Here is a 21,455-nt window from a genome sequence, read left to right as displayed (position 1 = left end):
TCTTGCTGGGCTAGTATATTGCTTCTCCTCTCTTTTGGGACCCTCCACACTTTCTGAAGACTCTTCTATTGTTTGGCTGTTTTACTCTGTTTGCTAGTGGCTGCAGAACTCTAAAATGCAGATCCCTTCCTGTCTCCTCCTACACCTTTGTCAAGATTGCAGGTTTATTCGCAACTCTGCTCAGCTGATGATGATATGGGGGGGGGGGTTCAGGCCCAGGTGCCTGCAATTTTTTTTTTCAAGCAGCCTGTTCTTCCACAAGTAAGAACAGGTTAGGCGAAGAGGGCATTTTTCACAGATGGCTCAGAAAGGCATGATGGGAACAGGATTGGCAAGGAAGCTGTCAAAAGAACCTGAAAGCAGTAAGTAAATCAACATTGCTCAAAGAGGTGTGTGACAAGGATATGGTGCCCAGTTTTCTGAGACACTAACCACACACTTTCTCCCATGATAAAATTGCTCTGTGGGACAAGATGAAATCTGATGTTCCGCCGCAATATTTCATGGATAAATTTTCTCTGTAATTGCCAAACTCTGTCAATTAAACCCCATTAACTCTTCCAAATATTATTTCTGCTCTTCCTTCCCAGTATTTTGTAACCCATTACAAGGTTGCAACTTCATATTAGAATTAGGAAGTCTGGCTCTTGAGAGAAGAAATACATAAGAAATATTTCTTATGTAGTTTAGCATATTCTTGGAATATTCTATTTCAATGTTCTTCATATCACCTTTTTAAATGTTGCTTTTTTTTAAACTTCTAAAAGTACAGGGGACTTCACAGGAGGTCTATTTAAATCGAGATTAGACAATTCTATCATGATAGCTTTAGTTTTGCTCAAATGTAGGATCCACCCAACAATTCAGTCTCATTTGTTACCTAAATTAGGCAACGCCAGCTTCCAGCAATCATTATATTAATCTTTCAAAATGAGAAAGTGTCTAAGCAAATCATTTATTATTACAATCTGTTCAGAAAATGTGAAGTGACAGCTGCTAGTTCTCTAGCTGATGTTGGTTTCCATACATTGAGCTTTTCCCAAGAACCTAGGATACTGTAATGGATAAGATTAGTGTATGTGTTGATGCAAGCACTGTGGTCTTTTGCAATTGAATTTTGAATGGAATTTTGTAACTCTGCAGATTTTTTTAAAGTCCCATCCAAAGAGTTTTTTTTTAATGGCATTCAGGGTGCTGGTAATCATTGGGACTACCATATCCAATTTATGCCATAATCTTTCAATTTCTGTTTTCTGATGTAGATCCTTATGATTTTCTCCAATTCTTTGTCTTTTACGCCAGGAGTCCCCAAACCCAGTCCATGGCCTGGTACTGGGCTGCAGCCTGTTCAGAAACTCTGCCAGTCTTCAGAGCCGGAAAGGTTAGATATTGCTTTTCTGCCACATCAATTATCTGGTTTTGCCATATCCACAACTTCTTCTTTTCAACCACAAGGACTGTATACGTGGTGTGCACTAAGACTTTGCCATCAGCCAAGATTTTATCAGACTTCAGAAATCCCACAATATTTTCACCTGCTCATTTTCAGCTATAGGTTGTCCTCGATGTACTACCACAATTGAGCCCAACATTTCTGTTGCTAAAGTGAAACAATTGTTAAGTGAGTTTGCCCCATTTTACAGCCTTTCTTGCCAGAATTGTTAAGTGAATCACTGTAGTTGTTAAATTAGTCAAATTGTTGTTAAGTGGATCTGACTTCCACATTGACTTTGCTTGTCAGAAGGTCACAAAAGAAGATCACTGCAACCATCATAAATATGAGTCAGTTACCAAGCATCTGAATTTTGATCACATGACCATGGGGATGCTACAACAGTCATAAGTGTGAAAACTGGTCATAAATTATTTTTTCAGTGCCGTTGTAACTTTGAATGGTCATTAAATGAATTTTTGTAAATTGAGGACTACCTCTACTTTTTAAACTATATGTTCTTACAATTTGTCATTACTGGTATATGACATTTTTATAGGTGTTCTAAGAAATAATTTTGATGACTGTGATGTTTGATGATGTTGTTTATAAACAGTGGGGCGATCTTGCGCAAGTTGTGTATATGACCTACTCTTTGTTCTGTTTCTTTGCAAAATATGTACTTTGAATCACTTGATGATTTTGCAGTGACAGGAGGCAAACAAATTTAATAAATACAAAATAAAATGATTTTTCAATTCTGTCCTTGATTACGATTGGTTGCACGATTAGCCAGATGTTTTGATTGGATTTGGCATTTTTATTGATTTGCCACTTACTGAATCCTGAGATAGGCATAAGTTATTGTTTGATGGTATTAAAGGTATGGTTGCAGGATGTTGGCTGACTCATTTTTTCCCTTCTCCCTTTCCACCCTTTCTTAGAATTTCCTCCCTTTCACAGGGAGAGGTTCTTGAACAAGTTATCACCTCCCAAACTGTTTTTCTTTGCCACATAAGCTATGCTTTATTAAAAAATACTAACCACACATTAGCTCAGCTCTGTAATCTTTTTTGGGTAATTGGCAGGTTTGTCTATTGGCAGGTTTGCTATCTGAATTTGGTATGGTCCTAATCATTTTCACTCTAAAGAACTTCTTTTATTTCCTTGCAGAAGAGAGGAGGTTCTGCAAATGGCGGCTGCTAAGGCATTCATTTCCATATGTATTTCCCATTATGTGCTTGTTTACTCTCTTGTAATCTGTTTCTTTCCAATGATTGCAAATACAAACAATTTCCCATGTTGATTATCCCAAAATTGGGGGAAGATTTGCTTTTCCTTCCCAGCTTCCTGGTGAATCGAGTTCCAGAATATGAACTTTCCCTGTTATTACGGTTCACCTAGATGATTGGGGTCATATCTTCCTGAAATTGTAAATATTTAGGGACATTTTTTAAAAAAATAAACTTTTAAAAAGTTTATTAAGTCCTGGCATCTCTCTTGGTATTCTTCCATATCCATCCTGCAAATTCTAAATTAAGTTGATATGCAGATTAACAGAAACTCAAGTTGAGTTGTCTTTTGCAATTGACTGATGGTGATTTTGTCAACGCTTGAGGGTGTTCAAGTAGTGCTCCAAATGTTTTAAGTTTGCACCCAAGGCACCTATTACAATTTGTATTATCCTTGCTTTCTTTTGCCACAGTCATTCTACTTACATTTTCAGATTCATCTTTTCTGTTCTGCTTCTCCAGGTACTGCAACATCCACTCTCTAAACTTTTTTGTTTTATTAGCAATTGTTAAAATCTAGGGTATTATATGGCAGGTGCTTGTCTGTTAAATTCTAAAATCCCAGAGCACTTTAGCTTCTGTATGTTCTATTACTTAGTCTATTTTGTGATCCAACCAGTTCCTGCTCGTTGTCTAGGTGCAATTGCACATCTTTTGTCTGTGTGTTAGCTTGCTTGTTTGTGGTGGGTTTTTTGTTTTGTTTTGGGGTTTTTGGTTTGTTTGTTTCGTTGTTGTTTTTTTGCTTAGGCAAGATGTCTGATGGTGATGGTAACCACTACATGAAATAGCCTTGTTTTAATTCCCATAGATTTTGGTTGGAATCTGTGCCATGAAAGCAATAAGTATGACCCATTTGATTCTGCTGCAACTATTTAGATATTTTCATCTGCAACTTTTTTCTGAGTCATTTGTTTATTTGCTTCCAATGGTCTGGTTCATGGCTAACAGGTGGCTTCTAGACAAAGTAAGCTACATTTACACAAACCCTCTGGGGTGTTATTCAGAAATTATGACGTCCAGCTCTGCTGTTCCTCATCATATAAAATCTAGTATATAGCACCCTTGAACAAGTTGATAAATGCAAACAAAGTGCTGTACTTAAGGTGAAAGCTAGATAATGTTCTGTATAGGTTTACATCCTGTCTAGAAAGATCACTTCACAATTTAGGATCACATTGAAATCCCCAGCTATCTTTGTACCTGCAAATTTCAGTTCAAGTTTCAACTCAAGTTATGATGAGGAAACAATGACTAAAAAGTCATCTGCAACCTTTCCTGAGGTACTTATTCAAAGCAAAAGTTATTCATATCCTGTCTTGACTGTTGCAAGAGGCTGCCCATTGAAAAATGTGAGAAAATAGTAGTTGGTAGTGTTGAAAGAAATGTCCTTCTGGGTTCGGTTCCAAGTGGGGAAAAAGACACTGGAGACATGGAGGCTGCTTGGAAAGATGGTTTTAATGGTGGACAGGACCACATGGCTTGAGTCCTGAACAGAAAAGGTGATCACATGCTTCAATGTTGGTGGAGAAGAAGAGAAGGGCCGATGGAGGGGCTTGCTAGGCTTTTTATAACCTGTTCAGTCCCACCTCTCTGTTTCCTGTTCCTGTGTAAGAAATGTATTCTGATTGGTTGTCAGACTCACATGGGCCTATGCAGGGGCAACTCTCTAGGCTGAGTCCAGGTTTGGTTGAATTCTCAGAGTTCTCAGGTGCCATGTGGTCAGTTGAGTAAAGGCTTATATTATCATGCCTTCATTCCCAACCCCCTGGAGCTGAAGGGGATAACTCTTTATTATGTAAAGGGACTGGCTTGGCCTTCTTAATGGCCCATTGACAAAGTGGGTGGAGGCAGGAAGCTACAGGGAGCTATTCTTAATTTAAAGCATGTTTCTTCCTTTTCACATACAGGAAAATATAATATTCTGCCTTTTCAATATTTCCTAGGATATTTCATTTTTCTGGGAGACGGCTGGGTGATAACTTCCTACAGTAGAAAGTGAGGTTAACCATTGTGAGGCCCAGTTTTTACATGATGCATATATGAAAGATCTAAATGTCTGTCAATGTCAGGCACCAGGAACCAGATAAGGCAGGATGAGCTGATCAGAGTGGTATCTTTATTGTTGCTTGCCTAGAGACAGGAATCTCACCAGACTACAGCACTCACTATTATATAAATACTGGGAAGTTTAAGGGAGGACCTTCTTTCAGCTGCTTCCTCCCTATAAGCTACTTAAGGCTAATGTCCCCACAGCTCAATGTCAGATTCTACCACAGCCAATTACTTACTTAGCATATGTAGCACAGGGCATGACTGTTAAAGCTGTAAATGACTTAGCACAGTGGTTCTCCACCTTTTCTTCACACAGACCTCCTTTAAGTACCTTTTATGCCCATGGATCTTGGTCATGGACCCCCCCCCCAAGTCTTAATTCAAGATTTAAATCATAACATTTATTCAAGCTTTCAAGACCACCTGTGACATTGCGGCCCCTCAGTGGTGCATGGATCACAGGTTGAGGACCACTGACTTAGGTCATTACAGGTGTAAAGACTTTCTAAAGAAAAAACATCTTTTACATGATCATATTTGACTTCTTAAGACAGCAGAAGAAGCCCTCTTTGAAAGTTACCTTCCAACCCCATGACCAGGAGATTATTTGGCAGTTAGAGGAAACTCTGCTATGGATCAACACCCTGCCGATGGATGTTGTTCCTGCACCCTGCACTTCACCACTGCATATTTTATTCAAGGAAGAAGGCAAAAAATAATCTCTATTTGGCTCTACAGGGGTACCAGATTAGGAAACCAACGCCATATATGTGTAAACAAACAAAGAAACAATAGATATTTCATTGGAGTAGCTATAATAATAAAACCTTCAAATCTGAGCACATTTCCCTCCTTCCAGATTTTATCTTCATGGCAGTTTGGGAGAGGCCTTTCTGATATTGGTTCCCGTAATACTGGATTTTCCCAGAGTGGAATTATTCCTTATGCCATCTATATTTCTCTCATCAATCTTTTAACTCTTAACTGAATTTATTTTAATGCTATTTAATTTAAATTTACTGCCAATTTTAATAGTTTTTTTAAATTTATTTTTGTCTTATGATTTGTAATTTGTAATGTTGAAGGTCAGTCAGGAAGGATATCAACTCAGTCAATTGAGAAAAATGAATAGGATAGAAGGCAGCAAAAAGGTTCCTGCACAAACAGAACAGAAATCTGTAAAAGAGCCTTTTCCCAACAAAGAAACATGAATTAAAATTATTTTTATCCTGTCTTTATTATTTTGAGAAATAACTCAAGGTGATGAATGTATCTCATACAGCCGTGGTGGTGCAGTGGTTACTTCTGTGCAGTACTGCAGGCTACTTCTGCTGGCTGACAGCTGCCTGCAATTTGGCAGTTCAAATCTCATCAGGCTCAAGATTGACTCCGTCTTCCATCCTTCCAAGGTGGGTAAAATGAGAACCCAGATTGTTGGGGGCAATATGCTGACTCTGTAAACTGCTTAGAGAGGGCTATAAAGCACTGTAAAGTGTGATTTGCACTCTAAGTGCTATTGCTATTGCAAATAGTCCTTCCTAGAACGTACTGTCTCCTGTTTTCTAATCTGGTGCCTTAATCAGGAGACCAAACTGGCTCATAGATCTATACTGGCTATTAATGGCTCTTGTAGCACTATTTCACAGAAGAAATACAGATCATTCCTATGATTGTAAAAGCAAATGATGCCGTAACTGGCATGTTAAGATCTACCAGATTTTCTCTAACTTCGTTAACATTTGCTGCCACAAATTCCATCCAATTTTCTATCTCTCTCTCTTGAAAAACGGGAAAGGGAATGGAGAGGTAGTGTCCACATAGTCTTCTCCGGATCCCCTTTGGTGGTGTGTTGGAAAATTTCAGCATGTTTGACATTTATGCTTAAAATTCATGTTGTGATTCTTGATACAGAGTACTATTCATTGAGTTAAATAGTCTCATCATAGTCATCCATTTATGATTCATTCATCTTGTCCAAAATATGCTAAAAGTCAAGATTCCAGGAGTTGAGCTCAACTTTTAGCGACTACATTCTTGATAAGCCAAATTTGGTCTTGATAACCAAATATAAAATTGGTTTGCTATTGTCTTTTTTCTGAATGTGAATGAATTAAGAGATTACTAGGAAATCCCACAGTTAAATTCTACAGTGGGATTTCCTGGTAGTCTCTTAATCCACTTCTGACGGAACTCATCAGATCCGTGCTTGCTTCTGATTAATGCCCAAAGAAAGTCATGAGGTGAAACAACATCTGCAATGTTCTCTTTATTTAATTATTGAGATAAAACAATAATATATAGTGTAGATACTTTTACTTTGAATGGTTATTAGAAGATTCATTTTAAAGAAGTATTTTAACACAACCTCCCCGCCTTTTCAATCATGTATGATTCTTAGAAACTGCTTGGATACATCCCTGCAGTTTTTTCAGCAAGGATTTTTCACAAATTGTTTTTCATTTTTTCTTTCTTTGGACTGGTAAAAAGTGACAGGCCCATGGTCACCCAGCTGGCTTTGTGTCCAAGGTGGGACTAGAACCCACAGTCTTCCAGGTTTCTAGCCTTATGCCTTAATGACTACACCAAACTTCATCTCTAATATGTAATTAGCTTTATTAGATCTTTTCATATTTACTTTGTTTATTATTATAAAGACAGGCAAATTTGTAACTACTTTTTGCTCTTGTCAATTTTCAAGTTCTTCCTACAGGAGATTTTCCACTAAGAGCACAGTAATATTATTGTGCAACTCACAATAAGTTTTTCATGCACTACTTAAACATCAATACATATTGCTGAAAGAGGAGATTTTTTTTGTTAAACCAAGTGGATTTGATTCCCTCTCCCATCCATAGTTAGGAACGGAATTATTTTAAAAAACGGATGAAGTATTTATTCTATTGCTATTTACTAATCCTGGTCCTTAGCCTTTTCTATTTAGGTAACATAAATAAAGCAAAACAAGTTTATTTATAACCATGTATGTGAAACTAAAGACTTTTTAAATTTTTGTAATGATAATATAACGTTTGGGACTCGAAACTTTAGTAGGAAGTCATCAAGCTTGGAATTAACGTGTAGGTCAACATTGCAATAATTAAATGGAAGTCTTCTTAATGGTGTGGCCTTTAGGTTAAAATGACTCATGCCTTCAACTTAAAACATATGTTTTAATGTAATTCTATATACTGTAGTTCAGGAGTTGATTACATTAACTTCTTGCTAGCTAATCAGGTGGCAAGGATTTCAGACAATTTTATGGGTCAGAGCGATAATTAAACATAAACAACTTCTCCACATAAGGTAATGTTGAGCCTTAACTAGACTTCCCTTATTCAATAGATTTTCTTTTCTTTCTTTCTCCTTTCCTCCATCCTCCTTTCTCCTCTCTTCCTTTCTTTTAAATATACATATAAATTTCTGTTTTATTTAACTATTTATTGTTATAATTGGATGGAACATAATGTTCTTAATTCCAACGAACTTTAGCAGGGCTTCAGCCAATATTAAATGTAATATAATTTATCGTAGCCTTATATTCTTGTAGGATTTTATAGATTCTAGTACTACTTAGTCCTGTTATAGTTTTTTGTCTTTACAGCATTTGGATTATTCATTGTAATATTTGTAGCTTTAAAGGATTCTGTATTTTGAATACTCTGTAATTTTATCTTAAATGTATTTTTACTTTATTTTATTATATGAATATAACTTTATATTTTAGGCTCAATTTGTATTCCAGCATAATTGTCATGATGGTCTAGATTAAAATAAAGGTGATTTATTATTTCAGTGGGTTTAAGGGTCACACTGTGCTTTAAAAAAATACTCTGAAAGTATGTAAGCCTACTATATCCTGAGTCAATTTCGTTTTAGTTGAAATATCTTCTTCCAAGTAGGTACTTGTAGGACTACAGCTTGTGAAACCATAGATATACTTAAAGATGATCCAGATAAATAAATACTTTGTTGAGGTTCCTTACGCAAAGATGTAATCTGGATTTAACCAAACTTGAAGTGGGCGGGCAGCTAGGCGTGTAGAGCAGTTTTATGCATCACACTCTTGAAAAAGTGTTAATGTCATTCCTTGATTTTCATTGGGTTGTCTTGCAGCAACAGACACCAGGTGAAATCTCTTGTCTGGATTCATAATAAGGTGAGTGCCCTTAAAGTACTATTACTATAATGATTATTAATTAAAAAAAAACAACTTCACAAAATGAGCACTGGAAAGTTTTCTCCCTTGTTGTTTGTGTAAGAAAAATCTTGCATGTTCTGGAGCATTTGTTTCTTTCTCTTTAATTTTTCTTTTAAAGAAAAGATGCTTCTTTTTGTTAGTCTCTTGGCAAAGCAGATGTAATTTATGTGATATCACAATTCCACCCCCACCCCATCTTACATTATTAAAAATGGATGGTTTGTAAAAAGTAAGGCATATCAGCAATTGAATGGAGAGGTCTGTGTCAGTCTCTTATCAGCATAAGCAAACAGAGACTTTTCCAGGTTTCAGTGCATCCTGCTCCCCTCTCACTTCAGTTTCAATTACAGCTTAGCCTGAGTTCTCTAATACAATTCATAGTTCTGTTCTCTAATCACTGCTTGAATTTGGGGAGGGGGGGTATTTTTTAGAGAGATAGTGCAGGCATTAGAGCATCAACCTCCTTGAGAATTCAAGATTTGCTTAAAAAATTGGGATGCTGAGTGTGTGGTTTCTTTCATTACTTTATCTTTCTTTCTCCATATTTAATAATAATATCAGAGAAAGTGATCTATACAAAATATAGACTCTGGTAATTCTATACAATTTGGAAAGGAATACATTTAAAATAGAGGAGGCACATTTTATTCAAGGCAGAGAGAGTGCTTTTTTTCAGACTATTCAAACTTGACAAGTATTCCAGGAGACAAAAATGATGCAGTGCAGGAAAATTATCTTTGGTAATATATTCTGTGGGCATCGTTTTGGGATAATATATTTCCAGGTAATGGAATAGGGGTAGTCAATTCTTTGCAATTGTATGTAAGTATAGTTTTTTTTTTTTTAGAGAGAATCATTTTGGGAAGGAGACTTAAAGGAACAATTTTAAAAAACCAATGAACTTGGTTACAAGTAACATAATTTCCAAATTTGTTTGAAAGAACGTTAAAAATAATCAGACAAGCTTTGTTATGGAAATTAGACAAAACAGACATGCAAACTATAAATAGAGTAAATCTTAAAATATTTTCTGCAAAGAAAAATGTTCTGTTACACATTGTTAGCACAAAATTTTATCTTTTCTCTATATTGTATAAAATTGTTGGAGAGTCCATACATTTATTTATTGATTACATTTATATATTTCCCATCTCACTATTGAGAGACATGACCACTGTATAATTTAAGAAAATTAGGAATATTAATGTCAGTTCAATTTAAATTTAAATTTAAACAAAACTATCATTTTCATTTTTTATTTGACTGCATTAACAAAACTATATCATCCAGATAATGGAAATAAAAAAAAGATATCCAATTCTTTAAAAGAATAGCTGCTTAATGCTTTTCAGTGGGGATAAATAATACAAGTATACCTTGCACTTATTCTTTAGTTATTTTTTTAGAAGGAAATCTTTGTTTCAAAATTGCAGCATTCAATGCTATAATCTTGTGTAATTTCAGGATTAGGCAAACATTTCTTACATTTAAACATATCAACATTGTGAAATGATGTAGTTCAGTTTAGCAAGAGATTAGATAGAAATACTTGTGAAATTTCACAGGATAGGATTTGCATTATCTCTAGTATTAGATAGGTAAAGGTCCCCCTGCACATGCATGCTAGTTGTTTGTTTCTAAGCCAAAGAGCCAGCGCTGTCCAAAGACATCTTCGTGGTCATGTGGCCGGCATGACTAAACACCAAAGTTGCATGGAATGCTGTTACAATCCCACCAAAGATGGTCCCTATTTTTCTACTTGCATTTTTACATGCTTTTGCATTGCTAGGTTGGCAGAAGCTGGGACAAGTAACGGGAGCTCACTGCGTTACGTGGCGCTAGGATTCGAACAGCTGAATTGCTGACCTTCTGATTTAATTTAATTTAATTTAATTTAATTAGCACTTCTAGACCGCCCCCTCTCCCAAAAGGGACTCGGGGCGGTGTACAGTCCATATCAAAAACATCATACATAAAAACAATTAAAATTATTAGATGGATAAATACATAAATAAGAGGAGGATAAAATAGACAGAACTGTAATTGCTAAATAAATAATTTAAGATATACAAAATTTAAAACCCCAGTGTCCTATAAAATTAAGTCCCCTAAAAAACCAGTAGAAAATATATATGCCAGGAGGTGACGTTAAGAATTATGCCAGGCCAGCCAGTCGGAACAGGTGTGTCTTCAGTTTCTGCCGGAAGGAGCGGAAGTCAGTGGTGGTTCTAATGTCGGGGGGGAGGTCATTCCAGAGGGTTGGGCCCATCACAGAGAAGGCCCTACTCCTTGGTGTCGCCCGTTGGCATTGCCTGGTGGACGGCACCAGGAGAAGCCCCTCCCTGTGAGAGCGAATTGGCCGCAGGGATGTGTGTGGGAGGATGCGATCCCGCAGGTAACTAGGCCCTATGCCATGGAGCGCTTTAAAGATGGTGGTCAAAACCTTGAAACGCACCCGAAAGACCACAGGTAGCCAGTGCAGCTCGCGCAGGAGAGGTGTTACGTGGGAGTACCTCGTACTCCCCATGACAGCCCGCGCGGCTGCGTTCTGGACTAGCTGCAGTCTTCGTGCGCGTCCCAAGGGAAGCCCCATGTAGAGAGCATTACAGTAGTCCAGGCGAGACGTCACCAGTGCATGAGTGACCGTGCGTAGGGCATCCCGGTCCAGAAGGGGGCGCAATTGGCGCACCAGGCGAACCTGGTGGAACGCCCCCCTAGCCACGGCTGTCACATGGTCGTCCATTGACAGCCGGGCATCTAGGAGGATGCCCAAATTGCGCGCCCGTTCCACAGGGGGCAGTTGTTCGCCCCCTATGGCTTTGGGATTGACAAGCTCAGCGTCTTAGCCATTGAACCACCGTGTCCCTATTATTAGTATTAGATAGACCTATGCAAAAGTTTTTTCCTGTATCAATCTATCTGACATGAAAAAATATATCAACAAATGTGCAAAACTTTTACTTAAATCTTGGTGGAACTACTTTCATTTGCATGTTTTGTAATTTAATGGATATGCAGCTCATTTTCCCAAATAAGAGTTTTGTAAAAGCAATATCTAAGACATATATTGTAAAAGCAATAGATATAAATACTGTATGTGGGCTGGTTAAAAATTACCTATGATAAATCATCAAGGCAACTCTTCTTTTCCCTAATAAAGTTGTGCCATTAAAGGTAATTATTTTTATCTGTATTTCACTGAAGATGTTACCTAACAAGGTAACGAAACATTTGGAAACCAACCCACAAGCCCAAACAATGAATCTCCACCCTCATTCTACACCTGAGCTACAGGTATTCACTATCACAGATCCAGGTAGATGAGAGTGTAGGCTTCCCTCAGCAACCGCCTCACTAAAATTTTGCAATTGGATATGCTACATAACTTAACTAAGTTTGAATAAGCTTAGCCTTTCATCCTGATTGTCCTGCTTTTGTTCCCTACTTCTTTCTCCTATTTTTCAAATCTGTTATCTGTTCACATCACTGATGAGTATAAAAGTTGGGAATCCATTATCAATCAGACTTTTTTAAGGCCTTTCATGAATACCACAAGGACTTGTAACTTTCATATTCTATCTAGATAATTTATCCATTTCACCTGTATTTTTATATTATTCTATAACCTGTACTTTGGCTGGTACTCTTCAGGATCATTACCAGTTCAACTGCTGGAGCTGACCTTTTGGGGTAATTTATACATGGGGTATTTTTTAAAAAAAAATGGTTACACTTTGCGTTCCTATGTACTCCGATGTTGTAAAATGGGAATTACTTAGTTTTCCCTTGTCTCAAAACATCTCACGTTTTAAAAGTTTCTGCCAAATAGTTTCTATACTTCAAAATCATTTCCCCTTTGAATAGTATTCAGAGTGAGATTATAATGTTTAAAAAGGCTCTTAAAACACTTGTTTTTTTCAGGTTCTTGATAAATTTGAAAGACCTTTTCGGTAGCAATACTTGGAGGATTTAAATTATGGTATAGGTTGGATTAAAGCTTTAAATTATTGAATAGCTTTATTGTTCAATATTGGTTTATACTGTATTGTTAATTTTATTGTGCTTACACTATATTAAAATAAAGAAACAAATAAAAATACTTAGCATAATTATGATACTATCAGTTCTTGTATATCACTAGCTAGTCTTCTCCATTGCTTCCTAGGACCAGAGACAATGACTAATCTCCAGGAAATCATCACTGGATACAGGTAATTATGATCTTAATGTTATATATACACACATTAAGTATAATGAAGCAGTTTCTTTAGATTGGGATGTGTAAGGGGTGATGAATTGAAGTAATTTCCTCATGTCATGATGTCATGTTAAACTGCAGCCCAGAGGAACATCACTATATACGTGTACGTATAAGGCAGCTATGTGGTATCTTTGTGTACTGGGATTTCTGTGGCACCTCATAATGCATTACTTTCAGGGGCTTTCAGAATGATGTTATTTATTAGGGAGCTAAATCCAGGAGGAATGGTAGCCAACTGCTGAGAAAAGGAGGGAGTGGTAAGAGGTCGTCTTTCAGATTGTGTTTCCATAACCCCCTGGAAACAGTCTTGTGCAAGACTTGTCTTTTTTTAAAATATTTTTTTTATTTTTTTATTTTCAAAACAAACACAACACATCCTTCTTTACATACTGTAGAAAGTGTATCAGTTGGTTACAAAAAGGCTTTCGTGCATCTCTTCCACAGTCAACAAACATAATTCATATTAACTCAAGTATTTTAACTCAGATATTTATACATGTTACCATCATCATACCTCCATTTTCATTTGACTATAATTGTTTAAACGTCCTTCATCATAAAATATACCAAGATTTAATACATAACAACATACTGGCATTTCATGTACTATTTCTAAAATCCTCCAATAACACTGAATCCTTATGTCCTATTCTAGCTAAACATCCATAATATTTAGTAACAAAATTTTGTAATCCTCCTTTCCAAATCAGTTTACAATTTACTTCCAGTTTCCTTATGTTGTACCATACCTATATATACGTTGTTATCATTGTCCCTCCTTTATTTAACTATATCCTGCATCATAACATTTTCTCCCTAATAATCAAGACTTAACTGTATCTAACTTAGTTCTTTTTTATTAACCTTTATATATAATCCAAAAGGATTTCTAATCTTCCTTTCATGAGTACCCCATCACTCAACATAAATTCCTTTCTCTCTCCAGCAAGCTACTTTGAATAATAATTTAAGATCAATAAGAATCAAACTTATTGGCAGCAAAAGCAAGCAATACTTAAATTAAACCAAGACAAATCCATCACAAACTAACACTGATGCCTTCTATAATTGATGTTTATTATGCTTATATATTGATACCTCCAATGGGATTTCTAGCAATACACTGCCTAAATTTCCCAGCCTTTATGGCCAACATTGTGAAGCTGACATTCTAACATCTCTAGAATGCTAAGTTGGCGAAGGATAACTGAGCCTTTAAAATAGCACTGGATGTATATAAACACCAATCAGGTGCTGATAAACTACTAAATACAAAGAATTGATGGTTATTACTGCTAAATGTTCTTTATGTTATCTTGTGAATCTTATCTCAGAAGTAGCATTGGAAAAGGAAGATGCCTTACCCCCTTCTGATGTTTCTGTTGCCATCAGCAATGAGAAGATAGCAATCAATTTTCTGCTGTTCAACTAGACTTTAGAACAAAGATGAATGGTTTCCCAAGATTTATGGATTGCAGAAAGTGCAGCCTACAACCATGAACACCTCACTCATAGGATAAAACATACACAAACAACTTATAAACTGAAGGTCAATGTAGGCTTCCTTCTCATCCTTTGCCTTCTTCATAGACCATGTAGTCTTCCCAACTGTATAGCTAAGCCAAAAGGGAAATGGTGATATACAAGATAGCAAGGAAATGTACCTTCTCCTACAAAAAAATTGCTAAAAAATATTGTTGACACATGAAATTGCTATACAATCAGCAGTTATGTTTCAGTGAATCTTCTTCAGTTAAGCTTCAGAAGCTATTCTTGTTGAATTATGTTTTTATGAATTCAGTGGAAATGAATAATCCTGCAAAACGTTCTATGATTTCCTCTATTCACAATTTATACTATCTGCCTTTTGTTGATTCTAATAGGACAACTTTTCAGAAGCAACGATTCATGGCAGCAGCAGCTATGAAGAGAATGAAGAATTATTTCTACTGGCTTTATTTTCAATACTTGATGATTACCTGTGGCAATGACTTCGAGAAGTGGGAACAAATAGTGATCCACATTTTTACTACAACTACTTTTTCCATGCTGGCATACACGGCTTATGTGTTCATTCCTATTCATCTACACCTAGCGTATCAGTTCTTTCTACAATTTTTAATCAGATAGCAAAGGAGGACACTGAACTACATCTATTGAAACCAAGCGTGGGTGCTTTTGTGTATTTTGGCTTCATCTGTGTAAATAGAAAATTTAAAAATGTTTAATATCTTTCTTTCTTAAATTATTACATCCATTGATACCCTTCAGATAAGTTAACTTGGGGGAGTTGCTAAAGGTTTGGATACTTTTCACAATATATTTTACCACATTTAAAAAATTTTTTTTTATTATCAGACAATGAAATGAAGTGAAACTAACAGTGGATAGAGATATTGAGAGAGATGAATGAGGGAAAGTATCAAATATGTATACAAACTGATAAACAAAAAATAATGGGAAAGTGAGTTTCAGTCTGATATTAAAAGATGTAATTTAAGCCTGAACTAAGGCCATTTGAACATGCCGTAAAATGTGTTAAGAAGAATTTTTATGCGTCACTTTGTTTCACTGCTAATATTTAGAGATCTGTTGCATCTGTCTTGGAAAAAAAATACCAATTGGTGCTGATATTGTAACAGCAACGTTGTATAACAATCCAGCAGATTGGAACTATGACTCGGGAGTGTAAAAAGTCTGCCCTTAATTGTGACACAGGTATTATTTGATAATACAGTATAAAATATGTATTTCATTGTCTGTCAAATGATGGGTATATGATCTATTTAAGCTTTATCAAATGGCCCGATTTAAACACTAGAGATGTGCATGTGGTAAATTAGTTCCTGATTTTAATACTTACTGGAACATATGTAAGATGACAAATTTCAAAAGGCAATCATGAATGTAGCTGAATTAATGTAATAGGCTTTCAATAGAGTTTAACTGAAGTGGATGGCAATGATCTCCATATAGGTCATGGATTAGGTCATGTTTAGTGGTATCGTTGATAAATATTGTTGTCTTCTGAAGTTGACTCCAACCAGTGGAACTAAATATTAGAATAATGTGCTGAACATCCCTACCCATGCTGAGACAAGAACAGTCAACTGGCCTGTAGGAGAAGAATGAACCCTTCTATTGATTAGTTTGGATTCGTGCTGTGCAGATCTCCTGCCCTGGGCTCCAGGCCATTCTTTGCTATGGTGTTGGTGGCCATATGAAGTCATTGAACAATTTATGGAATGAAGGACATGCATGGTAAACAGGTGATTTTCCTACTTTATCTTGTAGCCCTGACCACCAATCTGAAGGTCTATGGGATGAGGAGTTGCATAATAAAGCAGGAGAATGAATTTTATGCCAACTTTTTTTCTGTCAACTGAGATACGTAGAAAGTATTACAAGTGGGCAGTGGGGAAAGCCCATAGATTTCTTCATTGTTGCTCTAATTTCTTTAAAAAAAAAACAATTTTTATTTGTTTTTAAACAAGGACAAACAAACATAAAAATAAAAAAATCCACCTTCCATTACAAATTGTAGAAAGTGTCAGTTGGTTACAGTATTTCCATGCATCTCTTCCATAGTCACCCACCTGCTTTTCATATCAAATTGCATATTTTAAATTCATCTATATTCATGTATATCACAATTATTATATCTCAACCTTAATTTGACTATAATTGTTTTTATGTCCCTTTATATATAATATTCAAAATCTAGAATAGGATTATATGATAACATTCCATTAAATCATCCAATCACAATACATCTTTATAACATATTCTAGATAAAGCTTTTAAACCTCCTCTCATAATCTCCATCTATTGTTTATATAAAATTTCATATTATCAAACTAATATATTTATATTGTTATCATTATTAATCATTAGTTAACTATAGCTATTGTCGCTTCATTTTATACATACTATTAGTAAACTAAATTTAGCTTAATTTTTATTATACATTTTCATTGCATCAACCTGTATCCCTCCAGGAATAGTACAGTCTTATATCTCTTGCCATTTGTAGCATTAATGTTCCAGTTACTTTCTTAATAAATCTTGTATAAACCTCCCTTGGCAACATGCTGTTCCTTTCGTATCTCACAAAAGCTTGAAACCCAATATCTGCTCTTTCCATCAGCTTACCTTGGTTATCACTAGTGCTTCTATCAAGATTTTCTCCTTATCTCCGTCAATTTTTCTCTTTTCTTCTCATGTGCTTTGAAGTCTGGGGTAGAGTTCCAATCCATCCATCTCCCCTTTCCATATTCCGCTCTCATTTTGTTGTCAGTATCCACAGTTTTCTTATCTCTTCGCTCATTTTTTTCTTCCATCTTTTGAACTCTGTCCTCCACTTTCTTCATTTGGTAAACATCCTCAGTTTAGCCATCAGATTTTTCTGTTTTGTATTCCATATTATCCAAACTCTTTTCAATTCTCTCTGTCACAACTAATAGATTTTGGATTTCAAACATAATCATTTGCAATGTTACAGTTTCTTTTTCCTGCTGGGCAATTCTTTTAATTTTGCAGATACTGCCACTATAGGGTTCAAGGCTATTTTAATAAAATTCAAACAGCTTCATTTATTATCTTTCAAGTCAAAATGTTGTCTTCTCTCCAATAGCTAGTGATAGAACTTCCAAAGGGCACCTAAATGCACTTCCTACTATCACTGTCAGTAAACAAGCTGAAAGAACCTAGAATCTCAAGTGATCAAAGAGAAAGAAGAAAAAAACAATGTATCCAGCCTCCTGCCTCTAAGTGGCAGTGTAACTGCTTTTCTCTCTGTTGTTACAACGCTCTTTATAATCCTTCTTACTTTCTTCTTTATATTCCAAGCTTAAGAAAGGAAAAAAAAAACCTTAAATGGAGATAAAAAACAATCCAATCAAGCAAATCAAGCATTATTTAAAAAAGAAGAATTTTAATCCATAGGTATAAGCAAAAGTGAAAAAAGAAGAAAAAAATAATCCATTTAGTTTAAAAAATAGGGGGCCCCTGCAAAGGTTCCATCCGTGAAAAAAAAAAGAAACTAGAAACTGGATAACACACTAAGTTCAATGCAGATCAATCTCGCCGCCTACAGTCTTTTGTCTTCAATTTTAACTTAACTTATTTTTTTTCTTGGGTAGTCTCTTCCCCTAATAATAAAATTTCCTCACAAATTCGACACACTTTCTCTTTCCGCTTTCTTCCCGTTCCAGAGCTGTCCCAACTTCAACAGCTTCATTAGCTGAGTTTCTGTCGCCGGAAATAAAGGCTATTCCTCGATCTTTCAGGGACTTTGCGGTATCCCTGAGATCAGCAGGAGGTGCCCTTTTCAACCACCATTTCTGCGGGACGGTTTAGGTCCGAATGGACCATCCATTGGCAGGAATTTGACTGCGATCTCGGAGTACCAAGATTGAATGTCGTGCCGTCGTGATGTCAGCTCTCTTCTCCTTTGCTCTAATTTCTTGATATTATTGTTGCCCGAACTTGACTTCCTTTCCCATGGATTGAAAAACTTGAGGAAATACTAGATAATATTTGAAATTACTTAATCTTAAACCACAAAGGAATATAATCATGTGTACTGTGAACCACCCAGAACTGGTTTGGAGATGAGCAGTGCCTATTTTTAATTAATTTTCAAACCTGAAAATTTTGTTTCTCATATTGCAATACTAATGCTCTCCTAATATCATAATAATAGCATTAGAAAGGAAATGTTTATCTCATTAATGTTTAACCTTTACCAAGAGTTAAATACAATAGTTAAGAGTACATGTTAGCACTTGAAAGTTTTAGTTTACCAATGCGCTTGGCTGGTAGCTACTGTGTTTAATTATCCTATGACCCTTGAGTAGTACACAGCTGATACTACTTGTCTCCTGTGCAAACACACAATAGCAGTTCTAAGAGAATGTATCTAAACATGTCAAGACTGAAACAAATATTGTAATTTCTAAAAATCATGTTTATGCATTGAGCATAATTAGAATAGAATCTCTTAGCACTCTACTACTTCAGCAGAAAGGAGGGAGGCTGAAAGTATTTGCAAATTTAAATTCCAATATCAGGAAAGTTATTTTAAATATATATATATATATATTATGAAGAAGCGATGTGCTTTAAAGGATTAAAACAGGACATATCCTAAGAGAGATGTTTTTGTATTTTCCTCTGTAGCCTGCCTAATGGTTTTGCTCTGCAATAACATATAATCCCTGACAATAGGAAAAAATTCTGCAGCATCAGAAAAACACACATACACTGACTGATACTAAATGGAAAGCTATCTCACTGCATTGTTAAGTCATTATTTTGAGTTTCTGTTAAATAACGAAGAATAACAAACTAAATGGAAAAAATAAGAATATACATTTCTTCTCATATACAACAAAAATAATAATAGGAAGAATATTAAAAATACAACTTTTAATGTGTTTTAATCATTAGGGAAAAAGAAAAAAATGTCAAGTGCCGTATTTTTCGCCCTATAAGACGCTCCGGAATATAAGACGCACCCAATTTTAAAGGAGGAAAATCTAGAAAAAAAAGATTCTGAACCAAATACTGTAGTAAAATATTTTATATCAACTGTATAAAGTTAACAGCAGTTTAAGAACAATTTTATGTCCCCCATTTTTAGATGACCCAGGCAATGTTCCCTCTAATTTTTTTTCAGTGTGAGCAGAAAAGTATAGTATTTGAGCGGCACATTTTTATGCCTGAGCAGCACCTGAATTTTTTTCACAGGTGTCACCTAAGACAACAACAAAATCAGTATTATTTGAAACTCAAAGTTATGTTTATTCAAGGTACCCGCTTAATTAAAAGTGTTATATAGTATCACTTAACAATGCTCCTGCTTAGTAACCAAAATGTTGGGTCAGGAACTCTGGCATTGAAGCATGCAAGTCTTAAAGCTGTCAAGTTACAAGATCCTTGCATCCCTAACCTTTTAGGAAAAAAACCCCCAAGGGGTCTTCAAACTTGACAGCTTTAAGACTTGTGGACTTCAACTCCCAGAATTCCTCCTCCAGTCATGTTGGCTCAGGAACTCTGGCATTGAAGCATGCAAGTCTTAAAGCTGTCAAGTTGCAAGACCCTTGCACCCTTAACCCTTAAAAAAAAAACCCAGGGTCTTCAAACCTGACAGCTTGAAGACTTGTGGACTTCAACTCCCAGAATTCCTCCTCCAGTCATGTTGCGGCGACGTCATCTGCGTGGATCTGTTCCATCTTCGGTTTTTTTCACAGGGGGCAGGGCTGCTGCTGAAGATGCCGATGACGAGCCCTTGCCGCCACCAGAATAACAGCTGCCTCCTCTTCCTCCTCCAACAGCACCACCACACTTGGAGTGAAGCCACCAAAGCTCCAGCTGGCGCCCCCGCCCATGGCAGCGGCGGCGGCGTGTCCCCCATGAGGCTTTTTTCCCCCTGCTGCCCTCCTCCGCCTTCCTACTGGCTCCCACCCATGGCAGCGGCGCTTCCCCCTCTGTTCAGAGCATCTGAGCTGAGCCCCGTTACCCCTGCCCCCTCCTCCTCTGCTGTGCTTTTGAGGAGCCATGAGCCGCGGGAGCCAGTAGGGAGGCGGCGGAGGGCAGCAGGGGGGAAAAAAGCCTCATGGCTTCTCAAAAGCACGGCGGAGGAGGAGGGGGCAGTAGGGTAACGCGCTGCCCAGCTCAGATGCTCCGAGTGGAGGGGGACGCACCGCCGCTGCTGCCATGGGCGGGGGCACCAGCGGGAGCTTTGGCGGCTTCACTCCAAATGTGCTGCCGCTGCCATGGGCAGGAGCTTTGGCGGGAGCTTTGGCGGCTTCACTTCTCACTGTCAGGAAATCTGCCGCAGCGTCGGGCAGCAAATGTGGTGCTGTTAGAGGAGAAGGAGGCGGCAGCAGATATTCCAGTAGCGGCAGGGGCTTTGAGGGTTTATTTTAGCCACAGCGCCGGGCGCAAGCAGCTAGGATTGGCTGCCCACAAAGGACCTCCCCGGGCTTGCTTTGCTGAACTAGAGTCAGTCACCCCGCGCTCACCAAAACAAATCCGGGGAGCCAGTTCTAGCCGTCTGCAAAGGACCTCCCCAGCCTCCGGTGCCTGTGACAGTACAAAACACCGCGCGGCAGTTGGAAACTGCTGCCCGGTGTTTTGTTGCAGCGCACCTTAGAGGGAACAGTGGACCCAGGTGGCTACATTCGGCTTATAAGACGCACTCAGATTTTCACCCTC

General features: G+C 37.1%; 1 long non-coding RNA gene across 1 annotated transcript; it reads left to right on the top strand.

Moving 5' to 3' along the window:
• Positions 1-231: 231 nt before the first annotated feature.
• Positions 232-2,864, top strand: LOC309392521. The gene is made up of 3 exons (XR_014175460.1): positions 232-362; positions 1,303-1,381; positions 2,779-2,864. It is a non-coding gene; the product is annotated as an uncharacterized lncRNA (long non-coding RNA).
• Positions 2,865-21,455: the final 18,591 nt, after the last annotated feature.

This window comes from Natrix helvetica (assembly GCF_964273705.1).
Source record: "Natrix helvetica genome assembly, chromosome: 5".
NCBI lineage: Eukaryota > Metazoa > Chordata > Lepidosauria > Squamata > Natricidae > Natrix > Natrix helvetica.
This window is presented reverse-complemented; position numbering and strand designations above follow the sequence as displayed.